Below are 16,670 nucleotides of genomic sequence, written 5' to 3'. Positions count from 1 at the left end.
GGAGCCATAATCTCCAAAGCTTTAAATGCCCTGAAAAGCTCCAAGTTCGTGGTTTAGCCATGTGAGCTCTTTGCTATCACATGGATAATAGACATTCCCTTTTGCATTCCCTGCATAAAAAGTGAGTCAACTGGAAGCATGTTTATGCTTCGCTACAGCAGAGTTATCCTCTGAATGAAGGCTATATAATAGTTCCTTTAAGAGTAAATTTGTACAAACACATGAGAATTTTTTTTTTTTGTTAGTTTGGATATAGTTGACAGCTCTAGTTTCATCCCTATTAAATTTAGTGTTTTATTTCATCTGAATGAATTGGAGTGTGGTTAATTTGTGTGCATCTTCATATACCACTAAAAACTTCCTTATGGAATTTAGATTAGATAAGGTTCCAGGAAATGAGAATGAACCTTAGATGTGAATGACTGTAAACATGCTTAAAGAGTCACTCTGTAAGAATTAAATAATGTTTAGACTTAATTCTCCTGATTTTTTTTTTTCTTTTATAGAACACAGAAAACAGTGTAACTTGAGTCCCAAAGTCCAGATGCATATCATTGTGGTGCTTTGGTGCCTTGTAGTAATTCATGGGCTATACTGCTTTACATAGCAAGGCAATAGGAGCTATGAGAAAAAAAAAGTCAACAAAACCAAATCTCCCACAGCCAGAAACCTCTGGAGAAGTTTTTTAGTAGGTGAGGATTTTGTCCCCTAGCTGGTTTGGAATAGGAAATGATGCCTGCAACTCTAGGTCACTGCTTTGAAGGCAGGTTGCTAATTCCCTGGAGTTCTTACTGTGGTAAAGCCTTTTAGTCAGTCATCCTTCAGCAAGAGCATGTTGATGCTCTCAGCCTGTCCACGTGGTAAAACTACTCTTTCCTGTGCATCCTTTTATATTTTCAATTATAATAGTGGCTTTAGCTGAATGAAATGGTTGTTCCAGCGAGGTCAGTATATCCCCAGCATTAAGTATGCCAGTATTTCCAGTGATTTAGATGGTAGCAGACTTGCGCCTGGGATTATGTCCATGCTCACTAGCCTCTCTGGTTTAAAGCTCATGTGACAGAAGACTATCAACTTGTTATCCAGTTCAGCAGTCCCAACTGATTTTATACTTATGTTGCAAAAAGAAACGTGTTTCACCTCAAGTGTTTCATTGTTCTTGTTGTTCATCGGTTTGTTTTGTACTTTTGCAGGTAAGTAAGTGTTGTAATTAGAGTAGACTCTTATTTACTTTCTGTTTCCCAGAAATGTATTAATTAATATTTAATATTAATATTAATTAATATTAATCTCCCAATGCTGTTCATCTACTCCATCAAGCTTTCCTGATGCATCCTTTCTTTTCTTGGTGGTGGATGTATTTATTGGTATTTGTTGTTAAAGCTGCATGCAGTTTTATGATTCTTTGAAACCACTGACATAGTGGCTCTCTTCATATTGGAATGGGATCTGGTACAAACCTCCTCATTATTTTTTCAAGTTTTCAACAGGTTTACATTATACTATATATTTGCCTTTTTCTGCAAAGCAAAACCATAGAGGGGTCAACTTTCTGAATTATGAAACATGCTTTTACTGCTTCATAAACGGCAATAAAGACAGGTTGGGAAGTGTGTGGTGTGATCATGTCAATGAGGACGGGCTTTTTTGTTTTGGTTTGGGGATTTTGGTGGATTCATTAGCACTTCCTCAAGTGGAATCTGCAAGTAACATCTCAGAAATTAGTCTAAACTTGTCAAGTGACAAAATAATGCCTTCAAAAGTAACTTGCTGATCAAAGTATACTATATTGAGTGTTTTAATAATTCAGATTCATTAAATGCTGAAATAATTTTAGGAATAGAGTCAATAACAAGATGTAAAATTTTCAAAATGTTTTTTAAAAGTAAGCAGTGAAGTAGCCCAGCACCAGTAGTAATACCATGGTTAGTCAAGTGCAGGATGCTTACCTGATAAGTACACATCGATTATTTTCTTCATCTTCAGCCCTCTAAATTCTAGAGTTTGCGTGTGTCAGGGCATTGCCATGGGGGAAGGATGAAGACCTGCCTGGGTGCATGAAGCTGGTCCTTCAAATAAGGCAACAAATGTTTTAAAGGAAAAGTGGAAGAGAAAAGGTGTTTTCTGTTGTTTAATAGATGGAGAGAAACCCCTGGGAAGAAGTCACTGTAGCCAGTCATCCCTGCTTGTTAAGTTTCTTAATGCCTGTGACATTGGAGCATGTTGTGCCCTGTCTTTGCAGACCAGTAACCTCAACTACATGGGACCTGCAATAAGCGAAGCTGTGAAAGACTAACATAACTTAAGTACTGGTTGCACTTTTCATCCCTGTTGATCGGGACAATTAATGTATTCTAAATACCTATTTCTCCTTTCCTGGCCATGTTCTCCTTTTGGCTCTTAAGTATTTGATGCAATAGAAGCTTACATTTATACTAGCAATGAAGCAGTCTGTGATGTTTTCTCAACAGGTCATGTTCCATTTTCTTGTCTTGGGAGTTTTACAAACTGGTTAAATGTAGATAAACTAGGAAGGTGTTGGCAATCTGAAACCCTTATCTGATCTTTCTCTGATGTAAAGAAATTTCTGTAGCTAAAATAATCGAATCAAAATTCTCCTTTTCATCAAGGTTAAAGAAAACGAAATTTTTCCCTACTGTCTCCACTCACATTTTATATGTCTATGTGCAGTGTGTGTGTAAGCTTCCCCTCTCTGGCTCCCCTCTCATACAAGTCATTGACTTCTAGAGTACAACTTCTGTAGAGTAGTTCATGGACTTCAGGATTTTGTTTAAAAAAAAAATAAATATGTTAATCCTTTTGGTTTTTAATTCCCATTGCTAGCTAGAGTTTAAGAAGTCTTCTGTCCTGTGATAATCCCATCAGTTTTGAGTGGTTTCCAAAAAATCCTCGGGGGATTTTTCTGAGTCTCCTCTCTTTCATGCCCGCTTGCTGTCGCCCCTGTCTTATGGCCTCAGGTTTGCTGAGGACTCTTCATGAAGAAGACATTGTCCATTGACATTTATTCCTCACCACTAAATCAATAGTTGGAAAAATGTGAGCAATGCTCCTGGCTATCTCAAAGCTGTCATTTTTCCTGATCCTCTGCAAAGAAAGCTGTCGTCTTGGCGTTCTTGGCAGAGGTCACAGCTTGCTACATCCCACCTATGAAAAAGCCATCCCCAAAGCTGGGCAGGCAGCTGAGGATATTGGCCATTGATATTTCATTCCTTCAAAAAAAAAAAAAAAAAAAAAAAAGTCCATTGGTGTGCCAGCTGGTTCATTAGGCAATTTGTCAGACCATTAAGATAACTCAGAATGTGTTGGCACTATTGTGTGACAAACAGAGAAACGGGGAATGGGGGGAGCTGGGGCTTGGATCTAATTTCAGAACAAGGTGGATTTCATTACCAAGTCTGATACGTCTTTTGCAGATGCTGTGTCTTGCTTTGTGGGGAAGGGATCATATAAAGTAGTTTTTCTCTGCTGTTGCAGCCCGATGTAGAGCCTGTTAAAATGAACAGAAGTCTTTCCATCAGTCTCTTAGTGAGTGATACCTGCAATCTTTCTGTAATGCAGAGACAACTCCATAAATGCTGCTTATTTTTCTGTTGCTATTACATAGAGCTAATTGAACGATCAGAGCTAAAAGTGCTGAACAGTCGTAGCAGCAGTCCTGCACAAATACCCTGGTGCTTCCATCACAGATCAGCCCGGGGGATGCACAGGAGGAGTGACCGGTGGTCGTGTCGGGCTGCCAGGCTTCCACCAGCCCTCAGCCCCCTCCTCGCTCTCCTCCTGGCCGCTCTCCTGGCGTGCCGGATGCGCTGCCAGCAGCAAGTTTGTTAGTCAGGGGTTGGAATGTGTGGGATGACCGGGGAATGGTAAAGTAAAAAGGGAATTTAGGAATTGAACGGGGCCGGGACCTCTCAGATTTACGTTAATTTGTACGCTACTGCGATACACATACCAACTGTAAATGCATCCTGTGTTTAAAAGGGATTAAATGGTTAAGTTCAAAATTCCTTGTGTGCTGAGCATGGTCTAGATGGTTTATAGCTGTAAGAGTGCAAAAGGTTTACTTACAAAATTGATTTATATGTTCATTTATGTTCTTGAATATTGAGAACAGGCAAGGAATTAGCAGCGTTGCATGAGCTGCACTAGCACATTTTTCACCTTATATGGAGAATTGCCTGCCACTTATCAAGCAGGGGCAGATTTGCTGTTATTGTCACATTCCTTAGAGCTGGAAGAAATCACGTTTCTCTGACTAAAGGGTCAACTCATAAGCTTATGGTTTTGTAGTTTGAATACTGTTTTTTTTCATCCAGGAATTGTTGGGATGGGCAGCTCTTCTTCGGGGAAAATAGCGGCGTGCAAATTTTCACTGCTGTGTTGCAGAGTTCATTCCTCAGCTCGGGTGGAGAAACTTAGATGCTTGCAAGGGAAAATATGTTTCTGTTTGGAGTCATCTGGAGTTCCTCCTGGCTGGCTCTTCTGCTCTTGAAGAACACAACAGGAAGGAAGGTCTTGGGGAACGAAGGGAAAGACCTGCAAATCGCGTACCTGTGGTATTTAAGTGGGGGAGACCTCACTGCTTTGTGTTGTCTTTATTCCTGCTAGGCTGGCTGGTGTTTGAAGCAGCCTTTTCATGGACTTGTTTAGACAGTGACTGACAGCTGTTGGCTGTGAAGTCATCGACCTGCTGTGGAAATAGCGACGTCACAGATTCATTACCTGAGTGTGAGGTTAAGTAAGTGGAAAATATGAAAGTGGAAATGAATCACTTGTTTAGTCGCTGATATCTCAGATTGGAGAAGCTAGGCAAACGACTGAAAAAATACTCAAAAGATTGAGAAGGTGACAATTATAAAATTTCCTTTAGTGATAGTGTAAAATTACAGCACCCAAGCGCTAATGAAATCTACATTCACTGAAATACTTGAATTTGGAAGGTGGGAAATCAGTATCAGGTCTGACTTAACTAAGTCTTTCAAATTAAAAAAAAAAATAATGCTTTCTGTCTGAAATATTTCTGGGATTGTGGCATTCAGTAGGGCAGTCAGTCTCGCCTACTGCTGCTGCTTGTTTTTTGGTAAGTAGACCATTATGAATTTTTAGAGTGGGTGCTCCACCACTCTTGTCACTTGAGTTTGCATTGTGATTGTAGAGATTTCTACGGTACTTCTTGGGAAACAAAATAGTTTAAAATGGTAGTGATTAGGTGCAATGATTAGAAAACCTGGCCTGAAACTGCTGTTGCTGATTTCACTTTCATGCAGATCCAGAAGAGTTAACTGGAAAATGATACTCAGGTTTTTCTTGCTCCATGAAGACAATGTTGGCTGTATTTTTTTGAATAACAAGATGTAAGGAAGAATTCATGAGCCTAGGAACATTTGAAGCCAACAGAAACAAAAGGGTAGTTTATATGGCTAAATACTTTGAAAAACCAACATTTGAAACATTTAGCCAAGTGGTTGTATTGAAGTATCCACACAATTTTGAGGGGGTAGGGCAAAAGATATGGATTTTTATTTTCTGTTTGGTTGTTTGTGGTTTTCCCATTCTTCCCCTTTTATGACTCACCAGAAAAGAACCAGATTTCTTATCGTGTATGGATATAAAAGATCTTAAACTACATATATGTATTTTTAGGACTCCACCCTTGGGCTTTGGATTTTGTGAACAGCTATTTCAGTAAATTTACATCTATATGAGGAAACTGGCAAATTGAATACTGTGCAAATCCACGTTTTAAAAAAAGCAATTGCTATTATAGAAGGTAAATGATATCATAAGAAAGCCAAGTAAAAAAGATTGCATTTTTGTTTGCTACTAAGGGAATGATCAATGCTTCCTGCTGGCTTTTGCACCCTGCAATTGGAGATTCTGGCATGCAAATGGCTTAAATAATGCTAGGTTTTGTGACTGGTTGGCGCTGTATAATACCGGGACTGGGGTGACTTAAATATACAGAGCGTGGGCCAATCCCGAAGTCCTTTCTCAAGAAGAACACCCACTGAAATCACATTTAAGTGTCGTCAGTGGAAACTTTGCCAAAGAAATCACTATGGATTTGACCCCAAAGTTATTACTACTAAATTTCATATGTAAGCCTTTCATTATTGTGTTTTTTAAGAATGGAGTACCCGAATGAATCCTGGAATTCATTATAACTTTCAGATTTTTACCAGGTAATTGGCCTCTTAAACTACATTTCCATTGGAAAAAAATTTTGTTCCTCTTTTTTTTTTTTTTTTTATTGTTGCTCAAAAAGATGTAGAAAAGATTCTGTGGCTCAGATTTGTTTTACCTCAGGCAAGCAATCTACTGAGGTGCCTAAATTAGGAGCTTGGTCTTCCATCCTCTCTATGTGCACGGTGGAGAGGGTCATAGCCAGAGGGGATTTTGCTCAATGTCGTCTTCTGACTCCCCCACCCATTAGCTTCAGGGGTGGTGTAGGGTGCACTGATTTAGGAACCCAGAGGGATGTGATTGGTAGGCAAAGGACCTGCTGTGATTTGTGGTGTAAGCCCTATGTACCTTATTTCAAAATTCCTTTTTAGGAGTTAGCGGGTTGCGTTTTTTTCATTCTTTTCTCCATGGATGATGGAGATTGGCGATAGAACTGTATAGAAAATCCTGTGTTGCAGTAGGACCCTTGCAAGGTCTCCAGTCTCTCTTGCTGTCTTGTACACTTTATGTCTGTGGCTTTGGTCCCTTTCCACGGGCTGCAGGTTTCATGTTGGATCTCGTGAAGTGTTTTGTGTGTCATGATGTGGATGGATGGATTATGTGATCCACAGACCCTTCAGATCAGATGTCTGCAGTGCCTGGCTGCTTGTGGCATGACTGGCTCAAACAGGTGACCCCTTCCTGTCCTCAGATCCCAAAAGAGGGATTTTCATCAGAGAAATCTGGATGTTTCATACTTTATAATGCTAAACCTGCCATAATCTTGCCTTCCCCTGTTTAAAATATTGAAGCAACAACAACAAAAATGGTAGGCCATTAGTGGTTTAAAGCTGTTTAAATATGTCTTTACATTTTCACCTGCATTATACAATATTATATATAAAATATTGTAGGTGGAGGCCTTTAAGCATGCCTCCTGTATTCTGTTGTAACATTGTATTTTCACCTGTGTTTAGTTCTTGCAAGCCTTCAGTCATTCATATGAAAAATTTCCACGGTGTTTTTTCTGCTTCAGGCTGAAACCTCTGGGAAAGGTTTTCAACAGAAGAACTCCAACTGTTTTTAAAAGAATGCATTACAGAAAATTAGAGAGGTTTGTCAACTTTATTTAGCCAGCCATTCCTTCAAAGAGCTGTTATACCTTCAGGGAGTAGAGGGGGGAGTCGGGGTGCTTTTTGCAGCCCCATGGAAATTAACCCAGATTTACCAACCTGCCAGAGCTGATGAAAACTGTTATCTGCACGTGCTCATGAGAGCCAGCTAGAGGCTTACTGATACAATCTTCAAATACTCCCACTTTCTAAAACATGCTTCAACCCCACCGGCCTCTGTCTGTGCCTGGGGTGATGAATCTGATGGGTGGTACGGAGCACCCAGCTGGGTGGCACCATGGTTCCTGCGGCCTCTGCTTTGTCGGAGAAGAAGGTATCTGGGCATTTAACAGTCTTGCAAATTCAGTAAAGCTTTCTGCCAAGGCATGATTGAGAAAATAATTGGAAAGCAATTGAAATCATTACTGTTATACTTGTCATCATTCATGCAGTTAATTTCTGATGAAGCTGGGAGTAGAATTTATACTCTGGTCTATATACCATTCTCAGGTGTGCCTAGGATGAGGGGTGTGATGCCCGAAGTTTGGGAACAAGGTTTGAAGAATAACTTCCTGTTTTCTATCTTTTTCTCCCAGATTGCAGGGATGCTCTAGCACTGCCAGGTTTTAGGGTTTTACCAATAATTGTTTGTTATTTTAAAGCCACAACTCTAGGAGTCATGACTTCCATGGAGGGGATGGATCTATCTATTTTATTTAAAAATAGCTAAGCCTGAAAATAGTACTGGGATGTTTTCCGAAGGTTGAAATAAACCAACAAAAGCAAGAATCTAATGCATGTTATCTTTAAGGTATCAAAGAAATCAGGATAACACAGGCTGATAACTTGAGGCTGATGGCAAGACTAAGGTCAGATCTGAGTCATTCTGCAGGGTGGTAATGAGGTTGCTGCTGATAATTTCAGCATCACTCCAGTCAGAGTCTAAAGGCTTCACGTAGTTTGGGTTCCCTCCTCCCGCATTCCTCTTGTTCTTTCACGTTTATAATGGCATTGATAACTCTTGCTTCTCCCTATCTTAAGCCCTTTTAAAATATTCAGCTTGCTCAGAAGGCACAAAATACTCCTTCTAGTGAGAAGTGCTTTGGATCTTTACTTTCTCAGTCATGATCCCTGAAAGGCACCAGGAGCTTTTCTGAAAGGGAGAATTTATATTTGGGCAGTTGAGGTGAAAAGGGGGAGGGCAGCACTTGCCAGCCTCTAGTGTTGGCTAAGTTAGCAGGCTAAGAAATAGTTCAGGATTGCAGCAAAGACATAGTTGCCTACTAAGTATAAATGCCTAGGTTGTTTTTACAATCTGTCTACTAATCTGCTATACAAACCGTGACAAAGAATGCTGTTTTGTCGCCCTTCAGATTTGCATCCACATTTCAGACCCAAAGGTGAATGTTGCCATGGATGTCCTAGCAACCTGCAGCAATCATGATACACCGTTTAGCATTTTCAGCCTATTCAGGCTATTAGGATGTTCCGTAAGGTTTGTTCCTTAGCGCTAAGACTGCCCGTCTCAAAGCATGCTCCCACCAACAAAAATGCCATTAATTAAAACTCATGTGAGTGGAAATGTTATCATCCGTGTCAACTTCATGCTCTTAATTTGGAAAAAACCATAAAGGTTGTAGAGCAAAGTAAAACAATTAAGCAGTTCAAGGCCCTGTGTTATAAAATGTTAGATAAGACGTAGTCAGTGTGGCGAATTATAGGTTTTGTCTGCCTGGCACCTGGAGTTAATGGCGGGTGACTTCCCAAGGAGTTTGGGTGTTGAGGCAAGGAGGAGCAACCCCAGTATTTCCCTTAAATGTTTATCTTGATGTACTGAATTTTTCACAAACATATTTAAGCAAAAAACAAAAGGATTTTGGCCTTTCAGTTTCATATTTTGAAGTCAGTTTTTCCCACCACTTCTGTTGCTTTTAATCAATTAGGAATGTCCTGATGAAAACACAATATTAAAATACCAGGCTGTTTTCTAGAGTATGACATAACATACTAAAAAATTGTTAAGATGAATATGCCAGAAAAAGAAAAATAAAGTACTTAAAGAATGCTTGAGAATATACTGCATTATCTTGTATTTTTCTACAGCATGCTATCTGTAAAATGTAGTTATCGATGTCTGTGAAATTTGGTATCTACCATCAAATGCAAGCAATTACCTGTTGATAGCATTGCTAGATTTATGGAAATCTGAGGCCCACCTTTATACCTGCAACTTATTTTGACTTGCTTTGTTAGCTTCATGGAAAATTTCACCAGAACTAATCTCTAACTCTTTTACTTTTTTCTGTAAAAGCTTTTAATTTCTTTTGAAATTTTGCTTAGAAATGAAGAGGGTTTTGGTTTTGGTTTGGTTTTTTTTTTTTTAGTGTTTTGTCCTGAACAGTAGTACTGTTTGTGGGTCTCTCCTGGGGTATTCAGCCTGAGCTCTGACAGAGGATAATGCTGCTGTTGCTTTAAGCTCACAGCGTTGCTTTATATAGATATGGCCTGGTTTATAGTGTTGCTTTAAATACACAATAAGAGAGTTCATCTCCATTTCAGAAGAGGTTTATGACTGATCTCTGCCTGGCTAGGAATGTTTATGTTCTTAATCTGCTTCACTGCAAAAATGTTTTGAAATTGAGAATCCCAAACTGGTGATGGGGCCATGCTCATGCTCTCTGCAGATCTAGTCCCTTCACCACTAGAAAGCTGTGGTTCGGTGATGGACCTCACCTAGACCAGGCTCAGTTCTGCTATTTCTGTGTCCGTTCCCCATCAGTCACCCCCTCTTTAAGTCTGCATTGTTGAACTGATCTACGAGTGTTGGCAAGACCATCAGAAACCTCAGTAAGATTTAGTTATCAGTCACAGTCCTTTGCAATAGCATAGGCTTATTTTCTTTTCTACATAACTTGTTGATGCTGAAATAACCTTGAAATAAAAGATTTTAGGATAAAACCTTTCCATCAGCACGCATAACGGCAACAGAGGAGGCGATTCACGGGGGATTGATTCTGGATGCTCTTAAAATGGCATGTTGGTGTAGGATCAGCTTTCTCGCTCGACTTCTGCTGACGCCATTTATTGATTATGTATTAAGTTGACAGAGGCCAATGGAAAAATCCTTTCTAACCACGTACCAGGAGTTCTGTGGGGCTGTGGTGTCTCCTGCGTGGTGGCTTGTGCTTTGAAAGTGAATAAATAATGCCAAGTATGGGAAGAGGCATACATAGGAGAAGAGATGATAGAAAGCATGTAATTTAGGATGTGGAAGCAAAAGCCCTGCTCCTCCCTCCCTATCCCGCCTAGCCTGGCTGTCCGGTCTGCTCCATGTCTCTCTTTCTAATGTCATTTTCTGGTGACCAGGAGAAGGATTGGGCTGCTCCTGTACACAGAGCTGAGTCACCAACTCTACCTGCCACCTTGCAGGAGACCTTGCTGGACAAAGGGAGACGGAGCAGGAGGGTTATTTGCTCAATGTCACCTGGGTATCAGCCGTTCTGTCCCTAGACCTGTGGGAAGGAGATAGCGTCCCCCTTGGTCACAGGGCAGTAGGCAAGGAGAAGGTGATGCTGTGGGGATGCTTTCTATTCATGTGTCGAGACCAGGAGGGGATTTTCACGAAAGAGAAAAGTTAGTCAGTCCTTCTTGCTGTTCAGAGCATCAGCAAACAGAATTGTGACCCTAAGGTGAGGTGAAGAATGAGCTTTACCAGACTAAAAGCAGCGTAAGTTGTGGTGCACAGATGTGGTCAAGGAAGGGTTACCCATTTTTCAGGGGTAAAAGACTCATGATCATGCTGTAGGTCAGCCTGTGGTTGGAGAAATTTTGATGAGAGCTTCAAAATAGGTGAGGACACCTTTCAATGAAGTTTTCTATTTGATTGTCTTCCTAGGTGGGACACTGAAACCACTTGGTGGATGGGAGTATACCTGGTTTCAGCTTTGGTATGTAGGTAACGCTGTGTACATTCCCATCAAGTATCAGTGTCATCCTTCATTGCTTGCCCAAGCCAACTAATTCGTGACTGCAGTTCTTTGGCAGAACTTTGCAAAGGCGTATTGAACCTCTCTCTAACCTAGGTTTGTTTATTTTTGTAAAACCACAATAATTAAAAAAAAATAAAATTAAATAGATGGATATGAAATCCAAGACAAGAAAATGTGAGACTTCCTAAAGAATAAAGTAAAATAAAAAATACCTCAGAAGTTTAATACTGAAAGGTATTTTGTTATTGTTGTGTTGTAGGTTTTTTTTTTTTTTTGAAGTTGAATAGAGGAAAGCAGTTTAATGCAGAACTAATTAATGCATATTTCTCTGGGGTGGAGTGATCTCTGTTCAGTCGCACCTTCTCCAGAGTAACTCAAGTGGATTAATCAATGATCATTTTTCTAATTAAACCGCTGAGTAGAGAGTTAGAGGCTTTAGATGATGATCGTTTTGTGTAGAATCAGTGAATTAAGGGTAAATAATGTTAACAAGATGTTCCTTTTTCTCATAGGATCAGTCAAAGGTTAAGAAAAAGATCAACACTTTTGTTCACATGCTGCCTCTGAAATGTAAATCGTCAACAAAAGTAAAAAAATACTTTCAAGCGCTTTCAGAAATGTATTCTGAAAATAGCAAGAAAGGCAGGGAAAGAAATGCCTTGGATCATCCCAGAGATGCATACCTGCTTGGCTCAGTTCCGCATCTGGCAGAGCAGTGAGGATAGATCCCGAAACGCTGCTTGGGAACGTGAAGTTTCCCAAAGCAAACGCCGAGGCACAGGGAAGTGAAGTCCAGCTTTTCCTGTGCAGGCGGCTTCTGCCTCCCGGGCAGAGCTGCAGGCTGTGGCAGAGCCTTGCCTTAGTGGTCAGGCCAATGGGTGCCCTCAGTGAATGGAGATCTGAGGGTTTACTGCCCGTGAGCAGAGCTGGTGCAGCCTGGCCTCCCGGGAGCTGTGCTGCTGCCCCTGCTGAATGTACGCTGAATGCGTGCGTCCGGTACGTTGGCACGTTTAGAGTGGTTCAATGGGGCTGAAAGTATTTTGGGATTTTTTTTCTTCTCTTCTGTAAGCAGGAGCAACTTTCCATTGTATTACTTCTGATCTGCAGAGTATTCCCAAGTCTCTCCAGGGGAAGAGGGGAGAGGAATCCAAGAAAAGCATGTGCAGCAAACTGATGGACTGTTGCAGAAAGCTGTTCCGTGGTTGCTAGTTTAACATAGGTGGCACAGAAGAAGTTAAAATCTCTCTCCTCTCTGATGACTGAGAGGCCAAGGCCTGGATGCATATATTGTACTTCACTATCCTGGACAGCTGTCGGCAGTACAACTTACGGGAGGGCACTGTGCTGTCGCTAGCTTGGCTGCAAGCACCTAACCCCCCAGGGGAGCCGTATGAACAGTTCACCTCTCTGCTTCCTTCTTGCCAAACCTGTTGGGATTTGGTAGCATCTCATACCTCCTTTTTACTACAGCTGGGATGAATGGAGGTGTTTTAAAGTTGTGCTCCTGAATTGCTCAGCACCAGGTCATCGTGTGCTGGCTTTAACCAGAGGCTATAGTTTGTACTGATGATGTCTGGCAACCCAACAAAAAAACCCAAACAGTCGGTGTTCACTCTCTGCTCGTGCAGGTGGCACCTACCCTGAGTTTGTACAGCCCTTCCCAGAGAGCAATTGAGGAACTACATCTGTGACTTGAATGTATATAATGAGTATATAATGTAATTCACTCTTCCTTTACAATAGAGCTGGAAGGGCCCATGGCAGCTTTGTACTAACGTCTTCACCGCCCTACCAGCTAGCCATTTGCTGGTGTTTATTTTTGTGTACCCCCTTATTCAGCAGGAAAATGAAAGTGTGAGTACAAGATTAATGACTAAATCAAGTCTGGGTACCCTAGCACTTACTGTCTAATCTGTTCTGTTAAGACATTCACAGCTATGCCTACCTGTCTGTCCTTAACTAAATGGCAGACCCTATCGTGTTGTATTTGCCATGTTTAGGGTGCAGGATTTTGGCTTCATTAGTATACAGGAGGCTACAATTGCATTCTGAGACGTGAGGTTTATATGACTGTTACTTTAGTATAGAGAAACTTTGTCTCTTAATGACTTCTTTCTACTTTTTAAACTTCTCCCTTTGCTTGACACACAAAAGATTTTTTTTTTGTTTGTTTGTTCAGGTGGATTTCTTTAGAAATGCTTTGTCCTTGGTAGAAGTTTCAGAATCCTTGGCATTAAAAGGCTTCTTTTAGGAAAGGGGAAGTGGGAGTGTTGTAAGATCACTGGGTGGAAGATGCCCTAGACTGCTATAAAAAGATAACTGAATGAGTAAAGCTCTGTATGTATGCAAGAACACACTACCCTTTATTTGGAGGTCTACAGGTTAATAATAAGGGTATCACAGAGCTGGCAGAGCGTTGCTGGGAAGTTTGTATTGACCATGGCAAACTTCCTTCAGCAGTTGATGGCCTGTTTGTGGGCGAACATCGTGACCTCCCTGAGAGGTAGCTTGCCGGGACTGCTGGAAGCACTTCAGAAACACTGAAACACGGAAACACTGGCCCTCTTCCCTGGCTAGTATTTTTTCTTCAAACAGAGCAGGATATCGTCCTTAATAAGTCTCTGAGTAAGACCTGACTGGTAGGGAGCTCTTGTATTACTTTACCATAAATTGGTGCTTTCCTATCAAAAGTAGTACACCATCTGCCTGCTGTAAACTTTGTGCTCTCATTTCTGCCCGTTCTTGCCCAGATTGAAATGTTTTAGCTGTACATTTACAAATCTGGGATGACTGAGTGTTAGTACCATGAGGTCACCGTGGCTGTAATTAGCTAACAGCCAGCTGCATTTCCCCTATAGTTATGGGCCAGTAAAAATCCAGGGGAGTCAGGTTTGCCCATGAGGGCAGAGTTTAACTCTACGTTGTTGAAATTACTTGTATATACTGACACGGATCTTGTGTCTAGTGTCGTACTGGCTCTCACTCTGCGTCTATCAAAGCATCAGTAGAGCAGCCCTGTCTGTGAAGAGCTGGAAACGTGGTTCCAGCAGGAAAGGGAAAATGCCCAAGTGGCTCTCTGCAGTGAGCTGGAGCATGGGAAGAAAAAGGGCACTTCTCAGTTCAGGGATTTTGCAGTCAGGCGACTGAGAGCAAGCTACTGTCCAAGTCTTTTGAGTCTTAGTTGCTGGTGTTTGGGAACTGGGTACCATGGTGAAGGAAGTGCTGTGTCTCTTTGAGGAGCGGATTCATGCTGTGCCGTTGTGCAGGAGAAGTAAGTATGGCAAAAAATACGTCAGGCACACTGGCAGTGCTGGGAACTTTGTGACAGAAGGGATCTGCGACAGAAAGGATCCGTGACACATGGGTCACGGCGGTGTTATCTGAATGCCGTCATCGCGGCGCTCGCAGCCCTGCCCTGCAGCACTTGGCTCCGTGTCTCTCAGAGCGACCGTGAGGAGGGTTTTGGTGCTCTGTGCTCTGAACGTTCTGTGTAGGTAGATACAGACCCTTCCCCATCAGCAATGCAAGTCTCTATTTTGTATTTGGAACTTTACAAGTGGTTTTATGGTAATAACTAAGAAAAATATTGCTTACACCTTGTTACTCACGTTTCCTCTTGGGTGTAACTTGCAGCCTGATACTGCTCTTTACTTTGCTGGCCTATTGTTAATTTGTCCCTTTTCTATGGTGGTTTTGCAGCTTGTATTATGTGCTATTTTGTCTGCATTTTACTTGAATGGGACAGCCATTGTTTTTGGTGAAGTCAGTTTGAGACTTTGCTCTAGTTCCACTGAGTTATCTTGTAAAAAGAAAACTTCTAGTACTATGTTGCCCTATTTGTATGCTTGACAATTTTAGATGGAGGAGTAACCCCTAGTTTCTATTTTACATGTTTACATGTAACATTTTAGTTGAGAACCTGTTTTGTTGTGTACTGACTCCATCACCAGGCTTTTCAGTAAGGTCTGCCATTTGAAGCACGAGTACGATAAAATTCTTGTGTTAGTTTTAATTCTGCTGTGGTATGTCAGTTTAACTGTTGTAGAAATAAGGATATTTTTATGACAAGGTGCTGTGTGCTGTGAAGAAGCTGTTAAAAATCAGCCATGCCAATTTAAACATCACAGAAAATATTGTAATGCAGTCTGACACTTGGCAGCGTGAAAACGACAGACATTGTAGAGCACAGAGTTCTCCTTGCCAGCTTTTGGGAGCTCAGTTAGACACCATCTTCAGTGTATTCGCATTGAACAAGAAGAGCGGCTATGTCTTCTGTCTTACCATTTTCAGGTGGTGTGGGCAAAAGAGAAGCCGGTTACTCTGTGTTGATCTGCTCAAAAGCAGTGGCCAGCTTTTCAGAACCTGGCTCGGCCGGTGCAAGGAAAATTTCACGGGAGATCTTTGTAGCTGACGCGCGGCTGTTTTGCAGAGGTGGTGGCTGGGATTTGATAGCCCGTCCTGGACTGGGATGCGAGAAACTTTAAATAAGAACATATAGGAACAGACCTGCAGGTGCTCTTGTGTGGATCGCGGTCCTGTGGTGGTGCAGGCACCGTTTGCAGTCAGTGCCACCACCATAGAAGAGGGACCGTGACGGTGCTGGCCCGTTTCAAGCCGCCTTTCCTGTTTGTGTGTTTCCCAGATGGAAAGCTGGACAGCTTAACAAAACCTCCTCTTTGAAGCACGTGTTTGTAATGTGTTGCATTACCGGTTTCTAACTTCCCTTTGTATGTAGAGAGAAGTTTTTAGCCGCCGCGCATGAGCGGTCTGTGCAGAACGCATAAGTGAGGTGTGAATTGAGTGGGGATGTTTCTAGCTGCTTTTTTAGCATGCAAGTTGCTGGCTTTGCATGGGAGAGGTTAATGATTTAGTTGGCAGTGGTTCAGAACAAAACTTATTTCTAATGTATCTAGGGATACATGTGTTAACAAAACAATTTTTGTTTTTCAGATCGCCAGTGCTACGAAAATAGAGATTTCCAGCAACAAAGTCTTCAGCTCGTGAAGCGTCAAGGGCAGTGTTGAGAATACACCCCACCCTCCGTGCTTTCACCCCAGGATGCAGAGGGAAACAAGGCATGTGGAGAACAAATAAATTATGCAAGGTTGGTTTGTTTTTATTTTGTTGGTTTGTTTATTTCTGAATGTATAAATTGGATTATGAAACAGTTTTATAGACCAAGGTCCAGATACAACCAGCTTAAAATTCACTTTAGTCCCTGGGTCTTAATGTTGCAGATTGACTGGGTGCCTTTGAGGTTTTAGAGTCAACCAGTAATGAACACCGGCCCTGGGGGGAACGTAGGCTGTCTGAATTGTTTCTCTCGAGGCATTCATCCAACTCTTAATGCCTCTGACTTCGAAATAGGTTGTATTTACAAAACTTCAGA

The 16,670-nt window shown here is 41.5% G+C and overlaps 1 protein-coding gene across 1 annotated transcript in view; it reads left to right on the top strand.

The window, feature by feature from the left end:
• Positions 1-16,320, top strand: part of SCAF8 (SR-related CTD associated factor 8) — a 167,596-nt gene extending 151,276 nt beyond the window's left edge. Inside the window, exon 21 of the mRNA XM_054821536.1 lies at positions 16,232-16,320. The gene's annotated coding sequence lies outside the window, so the exon portion shown is untranslated. The remainder of the gene's footprint in view (positions 1-16,231) is intronic.
• Positions 16,321-16,670: the final 350 nt, after the last annotated feature.

Source organism: Grus americana, chromosome 3, assembly GCF_028858705.1.
Source record: "Grus americana isolate bGruAme1 chromosome 3, bGruAme1.mat, whole genome shotgun sequence".
NCBI lineage: Eukaryota > Metazoa > Chordata > Aves > Gruiformes > Gruidae > Grus > Grus americana.
This window is presented reverse-complemented; position numbering and strand designations above follow the sequence as displayed.